The following is an 8,410-nucleotide window of genomic DNA, read 5'->3' as shown; positions in this document are numbered from 1 at the left end:
AGAATAAGAAAGAAAAGAAAGAAAGAAAGAAAGAAAGAAAGAAAGAAGGAAGAAGAAAGAAAAGGAAAGAAGAAAGAAAGAGAAGAAAGAAAGAAAGAAAGAAAGAAAGAAAGAAAGAAAGAAAAGAAAGAAGAAAGAAAGAAAGAAGAAAGAAAGAAGAAAGAAAGAAAGAGAAAGACAGAAAGAAAGAAAGAAAAAAAAGAAAGAAAACAGCAAATACAGAAAAATGCCATCGTTGGACAGCCACTCCATGCATTTCTGAGGGCGCTCCATCACGCAACCTCCCTGAGGCAAAGCCAGATGGCCAGTTGGCCCCCAGTCCGGCTTTCGAGACTGTCAAATACATTGGCCCAAACAGTGCGCCCGGCCCTTCCAACCCCCAACATCGAGTTGTGGATCCTTTTGAAACAGCAAAAAATGGGCTACATACCAGGCTGGGAATTTTACGCAACCATTACGAGGAACACCTTGAAAAAACAGTGGATGACCCAGTGGATGATCCTGACCCAGAGGTGGAGATCCTGGTGGATCCCTCGCAATCGGTATCACTCTCACAGAGGGACAGTGCTGGGAACTTGGAACATCGGAGGTTTGGAGGAAGGAGCCAAAGGACAGAGGGAAGGCCAGGACAGGCCCAGGCTTCTCCTCCTGTTAATCTGAACAGTCGCATCATTGATGATGTAAGCGTGTTCAGGTTTGGAAGGCAAAAGGCAGTGTTAGTGCAGGCCGAGGAGAAAGGGGAGGAGGGACAATCGCGCTTCAGCATGGTTCAAGGCAACTGTACCTAGTGTGAGTACTCCCTAAACTTTTCCCTGGGAAGATTTCCTTGAGAAAGACCCATCCCAAAACAACTCCTTTTGGAGCACTTCCACGAGGAGGACCCCCCCTGGAAGGAACCCACCGGGGGATACCCCTTTCTAGGGGGACTTCACCGGGGAAGGCTCCCCCTGGCAGGACTCCCCCAAAGGGAGAGGGAAAGGGATATGGGGAGAAATGGGGTTTGGGAAAATGGACAACTTGGCCAAAGAGGCTGGCACTTCACATGGGGCTTCGATTCACATGGGGCTTCAGCGTCAATGCTTGACAGAGGGCGTGTCTGAAGTTGGGGCTGGCATGATTGTCATAGCAGCTTCAGCCAATGAAATTAGTTTGCAATCGGCTATTGTCTGAGCTGGTGTATTTGCATAAAGCGATCTGATTGGTTGATGTGTCCACAATGCAGTTCGGCAATGCCTGATGTCACCTACTCAAAGTGAATAGGAAGCGTTGACACTGATGCCCCGTGTGAATGGGGCGTTATATTGCGGACTCAAATCTCACTCAGTTCCCCCACATTAATGACAGAACCACACAGGTCAATAGCTACCCAGAGCAGGCCCTTCATCAATGGAGGACCAAAACCCCCACATCCTCATGCTTCATTCACACTAGCAGTGACTTTGTAGCTGCTTGTCGCTCTGGGTGGTGACCTGCTGCGAATGCAGGACTGTGTAGGTCTAAAGCACAGAGAATACAACAGGCCTCTGAGTGAGCTGAGAGAGGATCACGTAAGCTCTATTGCTGCTCCTATTGGCTGCCGCTCTAGAAAGTCGCTCTTTATTTGCATAAAGTTGAAGGATTCTCAACTTTCAAAGCCCTGTGATACATATAAAAAAATACAGACTTAAGTTTTTTAGATTTCATATACAAAAAAGGCGACAAGACCTTAAAGGGGAAACATGTAAGTTACCTAAAGGGGCAACATTTAATGTGTAAGTGTAATGATGATGATATTTGCACATGGTAAAGGATACCCTGCAGGCACAGGACATCAACATGACGTCATATTGATGTTGTACCCCAACGTCGTGGGGGCATTGGATTTTGTTTGGAAATAAAGGTTGATGTCAATGTCCAATGTCCAACCTAAAATCAACCAAATATCAACGCCTAATCATGTTACACCTTGACGTTGTGCAGACGTTACCACTATGACGTCTATCAGACATTGGATTTTGGTCACTTTCCAACTCAACCTAAAATCAACCAAATATCAACGCCTAATCATGTTACACCTTGACGTTGTGCAGACGTTACCACTATGACGTCTATCAGACATTGGATTTTGGTCCCTTTCCAACTCAACCTAAAATCAACCAAATATCAACGCCTAATCATGTTACACCTTGACGTTGTGCAGACGTTACCACTATGACATCTATCAGACATTGGATTTTGGTCACTTTCCAACTCAACCTAAATCAACCAAATATCAACGCCTAATCATGTTACACCTTGACGTTGTGCAGACGTTACCCACTATGACGTCTATCAGACATTGGATTTTGGTCACTTTCCAACTCAACCTAAAATCAACCAAATATCAACGCCTAATCATGTTTACACCTTGACGTTGTGCAGACGTTACCACTATGACGTCTATCAGACTTTGGATTTTGGTCCCTTTCCAACTCAACCTAAAATCAACCAAATATCAACGCCTAATCATGTTACACCTTGACGTTGTGCAGACGTTACCACTATGACGTCTATCAGACTTTGGATTTTGGTCACTTTCCAACTCAACCTAAAATCAACCAAATATCAAGGCCTAATCATGTTACACCTTGACGTTGTGCAGACGTTACCACTATGACGTCTATCAGACATTGGATTTTGGTCACTTTCCAACTCAACCTAAAATCAACCAAATATCAACGCCTAATCATGTTACACCTTGACGTTGTGCAGACGTTACCACTATGACGTCTATCAGACATTGGATTTTGGTCCCTTTCCAACTCAACCTAAAATCAACCAAATATCAACGCCTAATCATGTTACACCTTGACGTTGTGCAGACGTTACCACTATGACGTCTATCAGACATTGGATTTTGGTCACTTTCCAACTCAACCTAAAATCAACCAAATATCAACGCCTAATCATGTTACACCTTGACGTTGTGCAGACGTTACCACTATGACGTCTATCAGACTTTGGATTTTGGTCCCTTTCCAACTCAACCTAAAATCAACCAAATATCAACGCCTAATCATGTTACACCTTGACGTTGTGCAGACGTTACCACTATGACGTCTATCAGACTTTGGATTTGGTCACTTTCCAACTCAACCTAAAATCAACCAAATATCAAGGCCTAATCATGTTACACCTTGACGTTGTGCAGACGTTACCACTATGACGTCTATCAGACATTGGATTTTGGTCACTTTCCAACTCAACCTAAAATCAACCAAATATCAAGGCCTAATCATGTTACACCTTGACGTTGTGCAGACGTTACCACTATGACGTCTATCAGACATTGGATTTTGGTCCCTTTCCAACTCAACCTAAAATCAACCAATATCAACGCCTAATCATGTTACACCTTGACGTTGTGCAGACGTTACCACTATGACGTCTATCAGACATTGGATTTTGGTCACTTTCCAACTCAACCTAAAATCAACCAAATATCAACGGCCTAATCATGTTACACCTTGACGTTGTGCAGACGTTACCACTATGACGTCTATCAGACATTGGATTTTGGTCACTTTCCAACTCAACCTAAAATCAACCAAATATCAACGCCTAATCATGTTACACCTTGACAGTTGTGCAGACGTTACCACTATGACGTCTATTCAGACATTGGATTTTGGTCACTTTCCAACTCAACCTAAAATCAACCAAATATCAACGCCTAATCATGTTACACCTTGACGTTGTGCAGACGTTACCACTATGACGTCTATCAGACATTGGATTTTGGTCCCTTTCCAACTCAACCTAAAATCAACCAAATATCAACGCCTAATCATGTTACACCTTGACGTTGTGCAGACGTTACCACTATGACAGTATTCAGACATTTGGTTGATTTTGGTCACTTTCCAACTCAACCTAAAATCAACCAAATATCAACGCCTAATCATGTTACACCTTGACGTTGTGCAGACGTTACCACTATGACGTCTATCAGACATTGGATTTTGGTCACTTTCCAACTCAACCTAAAATCAACCAAATATCAACGCCTAATCATGTTACACCTTGACGTTGTGCAGACGTTACCACTATGACGTCTATCAGACTTTGGATTTTGGTCCCTTTCCAACTCAACCTAAAATCAACCAAATATCAACGCCTAATCATGTTACACCTTGACGTTGTGCAGACGTTACCACTATGACGTCTATCAGACATTGGATTTTGGTCACTTTCCAACTCAACCTAAAATCAACCAAATATCAAGGCCTAATCATGTTACACCTTGACGTTGTGCAGACGTTACCACTATGACATATTTCAGACATTGGATTTTGGTCACTTTCCAACTCAACCTAAAATCAACCAAATATCAACGCCTAATCATGTTACACCTTGACGTTGTGCAGACGTTACCACTATGACGTCTATCAGACATTGGATTTTGGTCACTTTCCAACTCAACCTAAAATCAACCGAATATCAATGTAAGTTGACCTCGTTATTGGATGCAAAATAACATTCTCCTTAGGCGCTGGCTAAGCATTGAAATTTTAGTCACCTGACCTCATGACTTAAATCTAACCTAATATTAACGTCTTATGATGTTGTGTGCCGGCTGGGTAATATTGTTCATCAGCTGTGAAAAAATCGCTCTGAAAGTGATCCCAATGATGTCGCTGCTCTGTATCTTTATGGTTATAGCTGTGGTGTGAACGGGCCTTTAGCACAATCGTAGTCCCAGTTGGGCTAATCTAGGTTTCAAAGATTTATCCAACAGTTTCATCTTATCTTTTTAGGGTTTTTCCATCAGTGATGTACATTAGTTTTGTTACCTCTAATGTTAATAAATAATGTTTACTGGGGTACTTTAATTTAATGTGCATTAGCACGATGGTGTTTAGTGGTTGTTTTAAAAGAGTAAAGTTGTTTTGATCAGCTTTGGTTCGTCATGTGACTTTCTCATCACAAAATGCTTATGTCTGTGTACGTTGTGTAGCTGTTAGCACTTCAAAACATTGGCGTATGACTATAAATACAGTAATTTATCGTAAATTAAGAAAGACATTCCTTTCCTGTATATTTTACGGTAAAATTCCAGCAACCACAGCTGTCATTTTATTTTATTTATTATTTTTTTTACCATGAATTGAACAGATTTAGGCAGCACGGTGGCTCAGTGTTAGCACTGTGGCCTCACAGCAGGAAGGTCACTGTTTCGAGTCCCGGCTGGACCTGTTCTGTGTGGAGTTTGCATGTTCTCCCTGTGTTGGTGTGGGTTTCCTCCAGGTGCTCCGGTCTAAATAAATATTATGTATAAAGGTGTGGCTCGGTGGTTAGCACTGTTGTCTCAAAGCAAGAAGGTCGCTGGTTTGAGTCCCTGCTGAGTCAGTTGGCATTTCTGTGTGGAGTTTGCATGTTCTCCCCTTGGGTTTCCTCTGAGTGCTCCGGTTTCCCCCACAGTCCAAACACATGCGCTATAGGGGAACTGATTAACTAAATTGGCCATGGTGTATGAATGTGTGTGTGAATGTGTGTGTAGGGTTGTTTCCCAGTACTGGGTTGCGACTAGAAGGGCATCCGCTGTGTAAAACATATAGAATAGTTGGCGGTTCATTCCGCTGTGGTGACCCATGATAAATAAGAGACTAAGCCGAAGGAAAATGAATGAATGAATGAACAGATTTTTTTAACAGTATAAATTTGCCATCTCTCTATGCTACTTTCTATTTATTTTTTAGTAGCGTATCTTGTTTCCGTCTCTGTAAAAATCCACGTGTAATACCATCATGGTTTAAAATATCAACCCACTCTAGTAAACTCTTTAAATCACCATGTGTTAATATTATTTCATCATGCTTTAATTAACTTGAGAATAAATCACATGTGATGTACCATATCATTTTAACAAGTGTGTGATTTAAAAAAAATAAATATATATTATAGACATAACTCAATATCATAATCAAAGTTTGATCAAGGAAGATACTTGCCAGTACATCAAGTACCAGCATGTTTTTTTAAAGTCGTGTACAATGATGCTATTATGGTTTTATAGATGTACTATTACATTATCTGATATCTTTGCTGTACCAGGTTTTGCCGCATTTCATTCGCTGTATACAAGTGAGAGAACGACATTAATGAACTTTCATAAACACACAGCATACAGACGCTCCTTGACATGTTGTTCGGTATTTGTATAAATACAGATGGTTTTTCAGCTCTAAATGTAGTTTTTCACACTGAGAATCGGCGTATGTTTTAATTATGATACGCAAGACACGTTTATTACAGCAGACTTTGGACTAGAAGTGTGAGGAAATGTCAGGCCACAGCTCTCATGATGGTACATTTGTCCAACAAAGTCTTCACTAAGCATAACGTTTGGATAAATGTTGACTTTGACTTTACAGTCCAATAAAGATTTACTTTGCAATCTTGTAATACAGCATTATTTTACTTGTGTGTGTGTGTGTGTGTGTGTGTGTGTGTGTGTATGTGTTGTATTTCGCTTCCAGCGGTGCCAGTGGGTGTAAATTCACAAGTAAAAATCATAAAAAAATATTGTCACCAACTGAATTGGATTTCTGAATTTAAAATAAAGGCAGCATTTTATGTTCACTATTATTTACAGTTGAGAGATATATCTCAGAATTTTCCCACCACAAGTGTGCGAGAAACAATAATTTTGATAAATGTAAACACATGGAAAGGTGTTTATTTGCTAAAATTCCTTTTTAAACTTTTTATACACTCACCGGCCACTTTTTTAGGTACACCTTACTAGTACTGGGTTGGACCCACGTTTGCCTTCAGAACTGCCTTAATCCTTTGTGGCTTAGATTCAACAAGACAAACACAAAATTCCTGGAATATTACTGAAAGGATTTTGCTCCATATTGACATGATAGCATCACGCACTTGCTGCAGATTTGCATCACATCCCAAAGGTGCTCTATTGAATTGAGCTCTGGTGACTGTGGAGGCCATTTGAGTAAAGTGAACTCATTGTCATGTTCAAGAAACCAGTCTGACATGATTCACTCTTTATGATATGGCGCGTTATCCTGCTGGAAGTAGCCATCAGAAGATGGGTACACTGTGGTCATAAAAGGATGGACATGGTCAGCAACAATACTCAGGTAGGCTGTAGCGTTGACACGATGCTCAATTGGTACTAATGGGCCCAAAGTGTGCCAAGAAAATATCCCCTACATTATTAGACCCCACCAGCAGCCTGAACCGTTGATACAAGGCAGTATGGATCCATGCTTTTATATTGTTTGACACCAAATTCTGACCCTACCATCCGAATGTTACAGCAGAAATTGAGACTCATAAGACCAGGCAACGTTTCTCCAATCTTCTATTATCCAATTTTGGTGAGCCTGTGTGAATTGTAGCCTCAGTTTCCTGTTCTTAGCTGACACTATGACCACTTCTTCTCCATTCATCATCATGACTTACTGTAAGCCTTTTTGTTCAGTGTTACACTTACAAGAGACAGTACACAGGCCTACATGAGTGCATTGTAATATATTTCAGAATATTGTTTTTATACGAAACACACAAATACACAGTACTAAATATATTTTTACTGTATTTTTCCCACAAAAACAGCGTACACAGTGTTCACAGCCAACACAAAGTTGCACATAACGTGGTCTACATATACCATCAACAGAAGTATTTACTGAATATTGTTATGGTATATATATATATATATATATATATATATATATATATATATATATATATATATATATATATATATATATATATATATATATATATATATATAAAGTGTGGATTTCAGTCATACACTTTCCATCCCCAGGCAGAAAAAAAGTCCTCAATAGGTTTGAGGAATGGAGAATATGGAGGGAGATAAACAACTAATAATCATGGGTGGGCAGTGAAACAGTTATGAACCAGATGAGCTCTGATTTCTAAATTGCAATAATGTGAGACGGGTCTTTACGTATGTGATGAGTTAGTATGCAAAGTAGGACAACTGACTTTACAATTGTGAATGACAGTGTGTTCCTTGTGAAAACAAGAGATTTTCTGCATGAAAATTGTGCCAAATGCAGAGAATTGTGAGTAGTGTTTTAAAAAAAGTGTGTTTTAAATCTGCAATTTGAGTGTAAAGCAGGAATTGTGCTTGTAGTTGAGCAGAATTGGTTCATGGTGTTGTAGTCATTGTGTCAGAAGTACAAGTAATTGTGTGTAAACAACTCAGAAAAACTGTAAAACGAATGCTACTGGGCGGTATGACGCCATTCCTTTTCACGCTTACCAGCTGACCGCTTACCTCCATATGAATGGCTTTCCCGCTGTCACCAGGTTGTCCAGTGGTTTGCCATGTACGTCACCATACTTGAGATGCAGAGAGGAGCTGATCAAGACAATGGGGTTTGAGTCAGGCGAA

The sequence above is a fragment of the Danio aesculapii genome, chromosome 22, assembly GCF_903798145.1.
Source record: "Danio aesculapii chromosome 22, fDanAes4.1, whole genome shotgun sequence".
Classification (NCBI taxonomy): Eukaryota; Metazoa; Chordata; class Actinopteri; order Cypriniformes; family Danionidae; genus Danio; species Danio aesculapii.
The sequence above is the reverse complement of the archived record's forward strand: the minus strand, read 5'-3'. Positions refer to the sequence as shown.